At 45.8% G+C, this 13,910-nt stretch overlaps 3 non-coding genes across 3 annotated transcripts; 2 read left to right on the top strand and 1 right to left on the bottom strand.

Moving 5' to 3' along the window:
• The first annotated feature begins 271 nt into the window (after positions 1–271).
• Positions 272–353, top strand: trnas-cga (transfer RNA serine (anticodon CGA)). Its single transcript has one exon. It is a non-coding gene; the product is annotated as a tRNA-Ser (tRNA).
• An 8,185-nt stretch (positions 354–8,538) lies between these two features.
• Positions 8,539–8,611, bottom strand: trnak-cuu (transfer RNA lysine (anticodon CUU)). Its single transcript has one exon. It is a non-coding gene; the product is annotated as a tRNA-Lys (tRNA).
• Positions 8,612–9,302: 691 nt separating this feature from the next.
• trnas-uga (transfer RNA serine (anticodon UGA)) lies at positions 9,303–9,385 on the top strand. Its single transcript has one exon. It is a non-coding gene; the product is annotated as a tRNA-Ser (tRNA).
• The last annotated feature ends 4,525 nt before the right edge of the window (positions 9,386–13,910 follow it).

Below are 13,910 nucleotides of genomic sequence, written 5' to 3'. Positions count from 1 at the left end.
GATTTATTAAATCTTGTCACGAAAGGTGAGTTCAGGCCTCTGGATTCCCAGTCCAGCGACATAACCTTGTGTTCCTGTTATCAAATCAGTTCGTTCAGCTCAACATTCTCAATAATGTGAAGGCGTGGCGCCAAATCTAAAGTTTTTTTTTCCCACGCAGATTCAATCCCTACTCATAGAAAGACTGGGACACCGTTCATCGCATGACTGCAATCCCGCGTGTCTGCTTTTCCAATGCTTTCTATAGAACGAATTGGCAATGCAGATTTAAGCTGTGATGGCCGAGTGGTTAAGGCGTTGGACTCGAAATCGAATGGGGTTTCCCCGCGTAGGTTCGAACCCTACTCGCGGCGAAACTAATGGCCATGTTAGAGCCATTTGTTCGAAAAATGTGGTGTTGTTTTCTGATGAAATGTCATTACAGAATAATCTTCTTGTGCCCTGAAGCTGTGTTTGTCATTCTGCTTTCGCTCTGAATTTTCTGATTTGTCAGGACAAGATCACCACCTCAGTAACGTTCATATTAACTTCATCAGGAACCAGAATTGTGAAAATTCACAAAGCAATGTGAAATTTATTTTTGTCACATCTTTTGCCAGAATTTATCATATGTCAGAATTTTTAATGTCTCTTATTGTGAAACTGACCAGCCGAACTGAAAGTTCTAAATAAAGCAGCGCAACAAATTGAAGGCTTGTCAACAGCCGGGAAGGGAGCAATGCTCCCCATATACCGTCACTGCTGACTCACCATGGCCCAACTATTGTTTATCTTCACTTTGCATTTGCTTGAGAAATTGTTTTTAATCATTCTTACAATGTTTATGTTATTTCACTCCAATTTAAGAATGTTCCGAAAGTGTCCGTGTCGCAAGGCTCCCATTCAGCCAGGAGATGGCACCAGTCCACAATACATTTATTGATGCTATTTATTTCTGATGTTCTGTGTGTAACAACAATCGCTTATTGTCACAAGTCGGCTTCAGTGAAGTTACTGTGAAAAGCCACGTTCCGGCGCCTGTTTCGGCAGGCCATACGGTACAATTACATAGGACTCTTACTGCGGCCTGAGACCTCAACTCGTCCTTGTGTCCCGATGCTGCCGTTTGTAACCTGCTTAAATCAGCACTTTTATTAATTAGTCATCATTTTGTAAGTAACCTAGGTGCTCATTTCACCAGGTACCAGGAGTGTCCATAACACAGTTTGTAAACTGAAATGTACTTGTCTCATTTTTCTGGCCCGGATAACCCAGCTGTTTACTATTGTTTCTAACTGAGAACTCATGTGTTCAAAAACCATTTGTACTGAAAAAGAATGAAGCTCGATTTTAAGAAAGAAGCGCACGAATGAAGATTATTTTGTGTATTGTATTTGAGGAGTGTCCAAATTTAAAATGCTCATGAATGAAAAAGTCTTTGCCGAACGCCTCCCGTTCAGCCAGGAGATGGCACCAGTCCACAATAAATGTATTTATGCAGTTTATTTCCAATGTTATGAATCATTACATAGGGCTCTTACTCTGGCCTGAGAGCTTACCTTGTCTCTGTGTCCTGAGGCTGCCATCTTCACCCTGTTTAAGCAATCATAGAATACTTCTTGTGCAGAAGGAGGACATTCGGCCCATCGAGTCTGCACTGATCACCCCAAGGAGCACCCAACCTACGGCCCATACCCACGTAAACGTTTGGACACTAAGGGCCAATTTAACATGGCCAATCCATCTAAACTGGACATCTTCGGACAGTGGAGGAAACTCACGCAGACACGGGAAGAACGTGCAAGACTGTAACCCAAGGCTGGAATTGACCCCGAGCCCCTGAGTGTTAACCACGGTGATACCCAAAAGCCGACTCTGGTGGGATTTGAACCTACCGCCTCATGGCCACGAATTGCATGTTTTTGTATTAGTCGTCATAATGTAAGCCATGATGTGGGGATGCCGGTGTTGGACTTGGGTGGGCTCAGTAAGAAGTCTTACAGCACCAGGTTTAAGTCCAACAGGTTTCTTTCGATTCACCTGAGAAAGGAGCTGCGCTCCGAAAGCTAGTGATTCGAAAGAAACCTGTTGGACTTTAACCTAGTGTTGTAAGACTTCTTATCACAATGCAAATACATCAGTTGCTGATCTCATCCGGCTCCAGGAGTGTCCGTAAACTGAATGTTGCTTGTGTCGTTTTACTGACGCGATTAACCCAACTTTTCACTCTTGTCTCTATTTACGATTTGTTATTGTTTACTAATATTACTTACATTTATTATTACTGTTATTATTATTTACATTGTGTATTTATGCATGTCTTATGTTTTACATGTATGAACCGATCTGTCTGGACTGTATGTAGAACAATACTTTTCACTGTACCTCGGTCCACGTATTATGGGCCAGGGTTTAGAGAACCCCAAAGTATATCACGGAGTTCACCTGACCCACAACTTTAAATACATTTTGGTTATGGGGAGCACAAGGGCCCATTTTACAGGTGTGATGCAACAGAGATCTAAAGTATGTTTAAAACAAAAGTATTTTAATTACATGAATCCAGTTAACATTTTATAAACACACAGTAAACAGTATATCAACTACAAATCCTGACCACTCCCCAAAAGATACAGGACTCTATAGACAACTATTGATAACTTTCCAAACACCATCTGGCCTTTGCTTGCGAAATCCGACCAACTGTCCTGGCTTGAAACAATTCACACCTCTTTAACCTGGGGTTACCCCTCTCTCTGGCTCTGTAAAGACTTAATTACCTGCAAATGCTCGCATTTAAAGTCTTGCATCTTTGACTTTGTCTATATAAATGTTTCTGGAACCTACCTCTCCATTCAGCGCTCCGAGAGCTAGTGATTTGAAACAAACCTGTTGGACTTCTTACTGTATGTGAGAAGGGATAGAATCTCCGTGGAAAAAGACCATTGGATTTGGAGTCCAACCCTTGACCTATTCGAAAATCTCAGCTCCCTAAACGCACTGTTCGACTGATTAAATTGTTGGTGTAACAATATCAGTTACAGATATTCCAGAAATTCATGTTTTTTTAAAAAATATTGCGGTCAGTTGGGCGCAGTTGGTGAAGAAGTGCAGTATTGACTGCGGTGCATTATCTAACCAATCAGAAAACGTACCAGCTTACACCTGACTAAAGTTAACCAGCTCCGATGCCTTTCAATTCCAGATTTATTAAATCAGTGAATGTAACTGTCACCAGAGGCCATGTTGGGATTTATTCTCTGTCCCAAAGATTAGTTCGGGCCGCTGGTTTCTCAATCCAGTGTCATAACCTTTCACCCCAGTTAACAAAAACCGTCCATTCAGCTCATTACTAAACATCTTCCTGAGTAGATTAGAATTCCCGCCACAGAATCTCATTGAACCGATTGACACAAAACATTTTGTTCTGGATGGAGCTTCGACTGTTTATCCAGATCAAACAGAAATTGTGGATTCCTTAGGATCTAAGCAGAATACCAAGATGAGAGACAATTGAATGAACAAAATAGCAAGAAAATAGATTCTGAGACAAGTCGGGAAATGTATAGACGGAAACGCGGAACTTTGAGCTGAGGAAGGAAAACCAGCAACGTGATTTCTGTTTGAAACGGCCGCGGCAGGACTCGAACCTGCAGTTTTCTGATATTGTCACTAGATTCACCTTATCCGTTAGGCCACGCAGCCACCTGCTGCGCTGAGATAACTGATGTTAACATCATGTGAGAAAATACTGTGACTAGACGTGTTTCATTTCTGTGTTTTGATGATCCGCTGATTCCCATATTCCATAAAATACAAGGGAAAGCTCCAGCTGCCGGACATAGTCATTTTCGACGTCGAAAACTCCTTTCACCCTGTGAGCCGTGAAGATTCATGGAGCAACATCCACAAACTCGGCTGCTTCCGGACATGTGTCACATCCTCTGCCTGCTCCACAATCACATACAGTCAGTGATCCTCACCAAGTGAACCAACAGAAACTCCCCTCAATAAAAACTGCACAGAAACAAAGGGTGCGTCATTGCACCAATTCACTTTTCCATTTTCCTCACTTCAATATTGTACCTGTCACCCAGCAACTTCCCCACAGGCCTGGAGAAAATCAAAGGAAGGACAGGAAATTGTTCACACTCCAACCATCTTCATTGGAAAGACAAACTCGATCTTCAGTCATTGAGCTCTAGGCTGTAGGTAATGTTTGTGTGGGTGCTGACTCAGAAACTTAGCCCAGGTCACTGCAGTTATGGATTTGATATCATTTGCGCTGGGAGTTTCTGATAGTGCATCGTGTGTCAGGATGGCCGAGCGGGTCTAAGGCCAGTTCGTAGTTCAGGTCGCAGTCTCCTCTGGAGGCGAGGATTGAAATCCCACCCCTGACATTGACTGTTCCTCCGCGAGGGTCCATCCAACCCCGCGGGATCTCTCACCTGGGAACAGATACAGAGAAACAGCGACCACCTGCAAGTTCCACTCCGAGACACACACCATCCTGGGAAATAGATCACCCTTTCTGTGGCCGGCTCACAATCCTGGAACTCGCTCCCTAACAGCACTGTGTGTGTACATACACCACATGGACTTGCAGCGGCTCAAGATTCACGTCACCGCCAAATTCTCAAGGGTAATACATTTTGGACAATAATTGTTGACGGATTCAGCGACACTCAAATCCCGTCAAATATTTTAAAAAATATTTTGGAAACCGAGTCCCCTGAACTCAGCTCAGAAAGTTCACAAAGCAAATTACTTCAAATGTTGATCATCATAAATAATAAACACAGGAAATGCTGGAAATGCTCAGAATTAAACAGCATCTGTGGGGAGAAAACTAGAAGCAGCGTTCCAGCTCTGTGATTGGATCATTTCCTTCTCTCTCAATGTGAAATTCTGGACTCAGCTGATAAACAGCAAGGTGCCAATCACCAGTCATCAGTATCAGAAACAATGAACCTTTAGGATAGCGAGGCCGAGCGGTCTGAGGAGATGGGTTTAGGTTTCAGTCTCTTCGAGGATGCGGGTGGAAATCCAACCGCTGCCAACATTTGTAGGAAAAGCGGCTAAGGTGGGAAATGGAAATAAAAGTGAACGATGTTGCAAAGCACTTGCTCTTATCCCAAAAGATCTTTCCGTTACTGACATTGTTGTGTCCTGTGTAAGTCGAGCTGAACTGATTTGGTGCCGCTTGTTCTCACCTTGCAGCCCGTCAGTCTCCGTATTCCAGAGACCATTTATGACATCATCAAAAACGCCCTCCCCTGCTCTCCCCATTCACCAGAGTGAAGGGACAATCCCCTCCGCGACCGCTGCTCCACCGCCAATATCCGCTCACTTTCTATCTGCACCTTTCTTTGCAAGTGCAGGAGATGCAACTCCTGCCTTTTTACCCCCTCCCTCCTCATTATCCAAGGGCCCAAAACACTCATCCCAAGTGAACCAGTGAGACACTTGTGCTTTTCAGTTTAATCTCCTGTATCATAGATTATCATAGAATTTACAGTGCAGAAGGAGGCCATTCGCCCCCAACGGTATTTGCTGCCACAATTTGGTCTCATCTACTTCAACAGGTCAGATAACAGACTGTGACCGCTTTGATAAATCTCTGTTCAATCCACAATCATGACTTTGAGTTTCCTGCCACTTGTCATTTCAATTCTCCACCTCTCCCACTCTGACCACATTTGCTATCCTCCAGTCCTCTGGCACTATTCCTGTATCCAATGATGACATAAAAATCAAAGCCAATGGTCCAGCAATCTCTTCCCTGGCCTCCCAGAGAATCCTAGGATAAATCCCATCAGGTCCCGGGGACTTATCTATTTTCAGCCTGTCCAGAATTGCCAACACCTCTTCCCTACGTACCTCAATGCCATCTAATCTATTTACCTGGAGCTCAGCATTCTCCGCCACAACATTATCTTTTTCCTGAGTGAATACTGACGAAAAATATTCATTTAGTATCTCGCCTATCTCTTCAGACTCTACACACAACTTCCCATCCCTGTCCTTGACTGGTCCTACTCTGTCCCTAGTCATTCGCTTATTCCTGACATACCTATAGAAAGCTTTTGGGTTTTCCTTGATCCTTCCTGCCAAATACTTCTCATGTCCCCTCCTTGCTCGTCTTAGCTCTCTCATTAGATCCTTCCTCGCTACCTTGTAACTATCCATCGCCCCAACTGAAACTTCACACCTCATCTTCACATAGGCCTCCTTCTTCCTCTTAACAAGAGATTCCACTTCTTTGGTAAACCACGGTTCCCTCGCTCGGCACCTTCCTCCCTGCCTGACCGGTACATACTTATCAAGAACACGCAGTAGCTGATCCTTGAACAAGCTCCACTTATCCAGTGTGTCCAACACTTGCAGCCTACTTCTCCACGTTATCCCCCCCAAGTCACGTCTAATGGCATCATAATTTCCCTTCCCCCAGCTATAACTCTTGCCCTGCGGTGTATACTTATCCCTTTCCATCCTTAACGTAAACGTCACCGAATTGTGGTCACTGTCCCCAAAGTGCTCACCTACCTCCAAATCCAACACCTGGCCTGGTTCATTACCCAAAACCAAATCCAATGTGGCCTCGCCTCTTGTTGGCCTGTCAACAAACTGTGTCAGGAAACCCTCCTGAACACACTGTACAAAAAACGACCCATCTAATGTACTCGAACTATATCTTTTCCAGTCAATATTTGGAAAGTTAAAGTCTCCCATAATAACTACCCTATTACTTTCGCTCTTATCCAGGATCATCCTCGCCATCCTTTCCTCTACATCCCTAGAACTATTTGGAGGCCTATAGAAAACTCCCAACAGGGTGACCTCTCCTTTCCTGTTTCTAACCTCAGCCCATACTACCTCGGAAGATGAGTCCCCATCTAGCATCCTCTCCGCCACCGTAATACTGCTCTTGACTAGCAGCGCCACACCTCCCCCTCTTTTGCCTCCTTCTCTGAGCTTACTAAAACACCTAAACCCCGGGACCTGCAACATCCATTCCTGTCCCTGCTCTATCCATGTCTCCGAAATGGCCACAACATCGAAGTCCCAGGTTCCAACCCATGCTGCCAGTTCCACTACCTTATTTCGTATAATCCTGGCATTGAAGTAGACACACTTCAAACCACCTACCCTAAAACTACAATCCAGGTTCCCATGCCCCTGCTGCATTAGTTTAAACCCCCCAAAGAGCACTAACAAATCTCCCCCCCAGGATATTTGTGCCCCGCAGGTTCAGATGTAGACCATCCTGTCTGTAGAGGTCCCACCTTCCCCAGAAAGAGCCCCAGTTATCCAGAAATCTGAATCCCTCCCGCCTGCACCATCCCTGTAGCCACGTGTTTAATTGCTCTCTCTCCCTAGTCCTCATCTCACTATCACGTGGCGCGGGCAACAACCCAGAGATAACAACTCTGTTTGTTCTAGTTCTGAGCTTCCATCCTAGCTCCCTGAAAGCCTGCCTGACATCCTTATCCCCTTTCCTACCTATGTCGTTAGTGCCAATGTGGACCACGACTTGGGGCTGCTCCCCCTCCCCCTGAAGGTCCCGGAAAACACGATCCGAGACATCACGTACCCTTGCACCTGGAAGGCAATATACCAAACGTGAGTCTCTCACGCTCCCACAAAATCTCCTCTCTGTGCCCCTCACTATAGAGTCCCCAATTACTAATGCTCTGCTCCTCTCCCCCCTTCCCTTCTGAGCAACAGGGACAGACTCTGTGCCAGAGGTCCGTACCCCATGGCTTACCCTGGTAAGTCGTCCCCCCCACAAGTATCCAAAGCGGTATACTTGTTTCTCAGGGGAACGACCGCAGGGGATCCCTGCACTGACTGTTTTTTCCCCGTCCCTCTTACAGTTACCCATCTATCTCCAATCTTTGGTGTAACTAATTCCCTGAAGCTGCTATCTATGACCCCCTCTGCCTCCCGAATGATCCGAAGTTCTTCCAACTCCAGCTCCAGTTCCCTAACTCGGTCTTGGAGGAGCTGGAGATGGCAGCACTTCCTGCAGGTAAAATCAGCAGGGACACTAACGGCATCCCTCACCTCAAACATCCTGCAGGAATGTTCGATGGGCTGAATGGTCTACTTCTGCTCCTACGTCTTATTCCCTGATATTGTGTAAATGTGTTCCGGTTCTTGTATCACTCTTGTTAAAACAACACAGACACCGTATGCCGACTGCATTTGATTATCTGGCGCAGAGAAGGTGATTGTTTGTAAATGTATATCCTGCTGTGTAACTGTGCTCTCTGCTGTGTAACTGAGCTCTCTGTCGTGGAACCGTGACACTGCCGGTGACAGATCTTCACTGTAGTTGCGTCAATGTGTTCCCAGTTGTGGAAATAAGAACCGTCGGAAGCAGAACCTTTCTGCGCCGTTAATGAGACAAAATTTTAATTCCATATTTATTAATTCTCGTTTTGTTCGAAATGTTCGTTTAGACCCTCTGGATTCCCAGTCAAGGGTCATAACCTTGTGCTCCTGTTATGAAGACAGTTCATTCAGCATCAATATTTTCGGATAATAACTAGGAAGCGCCCAACGTGTGGCTCGAACCCACGACCCTGGGATTAAGAGTCCCATGCTCTACCGACTGAGCTAGCCGGTCTGCTGATGCAGTGTCAATTAAACATTTTTTGAAGAGAGTTGCTGCGGTTCTCATTCGGAGGGTCAGTGCTGACTTGTTGGGCTGAATGGCCTCCTGCGCTGGAGATTCTACGATTCTATGATTCAAGGAGGTTGATGCGGTGAAGTCCTTCTGCCATACTGCCCATTCCTGACACCATGTAGAAATGCTGGTCTCTCAATGACTGACGACCGAGGACATGTAATAAAAAACAACTGACTTAATAATTGAGCAGGTCCTCCTGGCTTGTGCTCTGACCGCGATCCGAGGAACTGCCGGAATCCCGACACGTGATCATTTTAGTTGCGTCATCGGGTCATCAGGTGACCGTTCGGCCTGCACAGGTCTCCTTCTGTGCTGTAATTTCCAGATTTCATCATTTAAATTTTCTTCCAGACTGTAAACTGTGTACCTGTTCCATTTGAATTTCTAATATATTTCCAATGTAACTGATGTTGTTCCACAATCTATTCAATCGGTGGAATTGTGAGGTTTTCGAGTCTCTCAAGGCTTCTCTCCAAATCCAATGGTCATTTTCCATGAAGATTCAATATCACATAAACACCGGGGCCCCGTTGATCGTTTGAATGCAGTAACTTCCTGGAGTGATTCCAGGCTGGTTTTAGAATGTATTCTATCGACCAAATTACTAATGAATGACGCACTAGACGCAGCTGCGATAGCCGACGTGGTTAAGGCGTTGGACTTGAAATCCAATGGGATTTCCCCGTGCAGGGTCGAGCCCTGCTCGCAGCGACTGTGATTCGAAATATTTGCTGAACTCCCCGCACAAGCCACTGACTCGAGAATAAATCGGAATGTTTGGAAATGAACGGTTTGAACCTATATCGAGTTCAGTCAGATATTTACCCTTTCATTTGGTAACTGAACGAAATATAAAGAAGCTCGCACTCAAAACAACAACCAATAAATAATAACGTTTCCTGCAACGTTTGGAAGGAGAAGCAGCAACGGCAGCGAATGGAAACGTGGTTTGGTTTCATTCAGGTGAACGGATTTCTGGGTAAAAAGATCGTGGTAGCCACCAAACCCACTGTGTTCAGCGACTTCTCCCTGTCTGCTCTGCCTCAGAGCCCCACTGTCCCTATTCCCTAGTTCTCCCTCAATGCTCTCACCTTCTGACATATTGCTCCCGTGCCCACCCCCCTGCCATACTAGTTTAAACCCTCCCGTGTGACACTAGCAAACCTCGCGGCCAGGATATTTATGCCTCTCCAGTTTAGATGCAACCCGTCCTTCTTATATAGGTCACACCTGCCCCGGAAGAGCTCCCAGTGGGTCAGATAACGGAAACCCTCTCTCCTACACCAGCTGTTTAGCCACGTGTTTAGCTGCTCTATCTTCCTATTTCTAGCCTCACTGGCACGTGGCACAGGGAGTAATCCCGAGATTACAATGCTAGAGGTGCTGTCTTTTAACTTTCTGCCTAGCTCCCTGAACTCCTGCTGCAGGACCTCATGCCCCTTCCTGCCTATGTCGTTAGTACCAATATGTACAACGACCTCTGCCTGTTTGCCCTCCCCCTTCAGGATGCCCTCTACCCATTCGGAGACATCCTGGACCCTGGCACCAGGGAGGCAACATACCATCCTGGAGTATCTTTCACGTCCACAGAAGCGCCTATCTGTGCCCCTGACTATAGAGTCCCCTATTACTATTGCTCTTCTGCGCTTTGACCCACCCTTCTGAACATCAGAGCCAGCCGTGGTGCCACTGCTCTGGCTGCTCCTGTTTTTCCCTGATAGGATACACCCCCTCCCCCGACAGTATCCAAAGGGGTATACCTGTTCGAGAGGGGGACAACCACAGGGGATTCCTGCACTGACTGCCTGCCCTTTCTGGTGGCCACCCATTTCTCTGCCTGCACCTTGGGTGTGACCACATTTATATAACTGCGATCTATGACGCTTTCCGCCACCTGCATGCTCCTAAGTGCATCCAATTGCTGCTCCAAGCGAACCAGGCGGTCTGTGAGGAGCTCCAGTTGGGTGCACTTTCTGCAGATGAAGCCATCCGGGACGCTGGAAACCTTCCGGACCTGCCACATCTCACAGTCAGAGCATTGCACCCCTCTAACTGACATTGCGTCAATTAATTAAAATTAAACGTTTTTTTTTTAAATTATTATTTTTATTTTAATTTTTTAAAAGTTACTGTTAACTATCTGTTTCCTAGCACTAGATTTCTAATATAAATGCGAAAGCTAAATATAGTACTCTCCGATCTGTGGCTTAGATACCTCTCTAAATTATAATTCAGTAATTATGTTTAATTAGTTACCAATGCTTAATTTTTTTAATTCAGTGTAGATTCCCAACCAGCCACTCAGGTCACAGCTTTTCTGTGATGTCACTTCAGTTTCCCCCCCGACACACACAATTTGAAAAAGGTATAAAAGTAATAATGAGTAAAAATGACTTACTTACCTTCTTACCTTCTGAGTGTCTTAGATGTTCTCAGGTTCTCTCCCTGACAGAGACTGCTCCTCCTCCTCCGAACGGCCCCCGAAACTAGGGCGCGATCTTTCAAAATCTCGGTAGTCGGTTACACCTCAACCCATCTGCTGAACACATCCACAATAACCAAAACATATTTAAAACATTGACAACATTCACACCTTTCCAACTCAATGTAATCCATTTGGAGCGTCTCAAAGGGACCACTGGGCAATGGGGCTTGCCTCATTCCGCAAGGGATACCTTTGCCGGTGTTATATTGCTGACAAATCAAACACCGATTACTGATACTCTGGGCCAGCCCCTGCATTTTAGTGTGCCACCAAGTGTCCAGCAACAAATCACTAGTCCCCCGAGCCCCACAATGCGTTGTAAAGTATGCACATTCGATGACCCACAAAGCCAGTACCTCAGACATACAAGTCAGATGTGCTGGCGTGGTCCATAAAGAATAAACAGAATCATATGTACAACCTAACCGTTTCCACATTTGTTTATCACTCTCAGGAGCGTCCTGCTGTAACCTTCTGATGTCTTGGATGGTTGGCACTGGCTTGTCAGAAGCAGATCTATTTAAAGCAGATCGTTTTGTCTGACTTAGCATTTTAGGCACCGCTGAATTTGAGGGCTGTCCGCGCTGCACAATCTGCTTGTTCATTACCAACGTCAACTGGGGTCTTACCGTTTGTATGGGCAGCGCATTTAATGACGGAAATCTGCGCGGACATAAGGAGAGCCCGCAGTAGGTCATCAACTAAACCCCGGCGGGATCTTTTCCGTGATGGCCGAGGTACGCAATCCCCTATTCTTCCAGAGCTGTGGGTTAACTGAAGTCGAGTGTTAATCGTTTCAGGGACCTCAAAATATTTTATGGAAGTGCCGTCTGGCATGGCTTGAAGTGCGTACCCTGTTAGATCTGAATGATCCACTGCCCTCCTTACCATAGGCCCCAGATCCTTGGCATGGTAGTCATGGACCTGACGTGTAATATGAGGGCCGACAGAAGCTGACTGTGCCCATAAATGTGGTGGTATTGTAACAAAATCTTTTCCCGTGACTGTGGCTGTAATCTTGACTGGTCATTCGGTCCAAATTAACGTCCGGTATTTGTCCTCCAACTCTCTGTTCTGTCCGGTTCTGGCATAGGCCAGGGTAACGTGGAGCAGTGAATGCTCAATGTCTAACGTCCACCACTAGGGTGTGATGGAAATATAGCACTGTTGTCTCATCCTCCATGATTGAACCGTTACCCCTTCGTCTCTGCACTCTAGCTGTAGCTGGAAGATACACAATAAATCTCGGGCCAACAAGTTACAGTCGAATCCAGTAGTCACCACAAACTGATGATCTGTAGACCTATTCTCATAAATGATTGTCACAGGTTCAGAAATAGGATACTCACACACGTATCCTTGGGGCCCCGCCAAATGCTGGGTGTGGTCGGATAGTGGTAGTCGAAGTTCTGATTGCACCGAAGACATGGCTGCTCCAGTGTCGATTGCAAATGGGTAATGTTGATCTCCTGTCTGCAGAGAGATAATAGGTTCACTGTCCGATTGGAGATTACTTATGACTAAATTAGCTAGTCAATCTTGTGTTGGGAAAGGGTTTGCCTGGGAGAAGTCGGTCTATAAGACCATAAGACATAGAAGTGGAAGTAAGGCCATTCGGCCCATCGAGTCCACTCCACCATTCAATCATGGCTGATTACAACTCCATTTACCCGCTCTCTCTCCATAGCCCCTAATTCCTTGAGAAATCAAGAATTTATCAATTTCTGTCTGAAAGACGCTCAACGTCCCGGCCTCCACCGCCCTCTGTGGCAATGAATTCCACAGATCCACCACTCTCTGGCTGAAGAAATTTCTCCTCATCTCTGTTCTAAAGTGACTCCCTTTTATTCTAAGGTTGTGCTCCCGGGTCCTCGTCTCCCCTGCTAGTGGAAACAACTTCCCGACATCCACCCTATCTAAGCCATTCATTATCTTGTAAGTTTCTATTAGATCTCCCCTCAACCTCCGAAACTCCAATGAAGAAAATCCCAGGATCCTCAGACGTTCATCGTATGTTAGGCCTACCATTCCTGGGATCATCCGTGTGAATCTCCGCTGGACCCGCTCCAGTGCCAGTATGTCCTTCCTGAGGTGTGGGGCCCAAAATTGCTCACAGTATTCTAAATGGGGCCTAACTAATGCTTTATAAAGCTTCAGAAGTACATCCCTGCTTTTATATTCCAAGCCTCTTGAGATGAATGACAACATTGCATTTGCTTTCTTAATTACGGACTCAACCTGCAAGTTTACCTTTAGAGAATCCTGGACTAGGACTCCCAAGTCCCTTTGCACTTCAGCATCGTGAATTTTGTCACCGTTTAGAAAATAGTCCACGCCTCTATTCTTTTTTCCAAAGTGCAAGACCTCGCACTTGCCCACATTGAATTTCATCAGCCATTTCTTGGACCAATCTCCTAAACTGTCTAAATCTTCCTGCAGCCTCCCCACCTCCTCCATACTACCTGCCCCTCCACCTATCTTTGTATCATCGGCAAACTTAGCCAGAATGCCCCCAGTCCCGTCATCTAGATCGTTAATATATAAAGAGAACAGCTGAGGCCCCAACACTGAACCCTGCGGGACACCACTCGTCACCGGTTGCCATTCCGAAAAAGAACCTTTTATCCCAACTCTCTGCCTTCTGCCTGACAGCCAATCGTCAATCCATGTTAGTACCTTGCCTCGAATACCATGGGCCCTTATTTTACTCAGCAGTCTCCCGTGAGGCACCTTATCAAACGCCTTTTGGAA

This window comes from Scyliorhinus torazame, chromosome 24 (assembly GCF_047496885.1).
Source record: "Scyliorhinus torazame isolate Kashiwa2021f chromosome 24, sScyTor2.1, whole genome shotgun sequence".
In the NCBI taxonomy this organism is placed as follows: Eukaryota; Metazoa; Chordata; class Chondrichthyes; order Carcharhiniformes; family Scyliorhinidae; genus Scyliorhinus; species Scyliorhinus torazame.
This window is presented reverse-complemented; position numbering and strand designations above follow the sequence as displayed.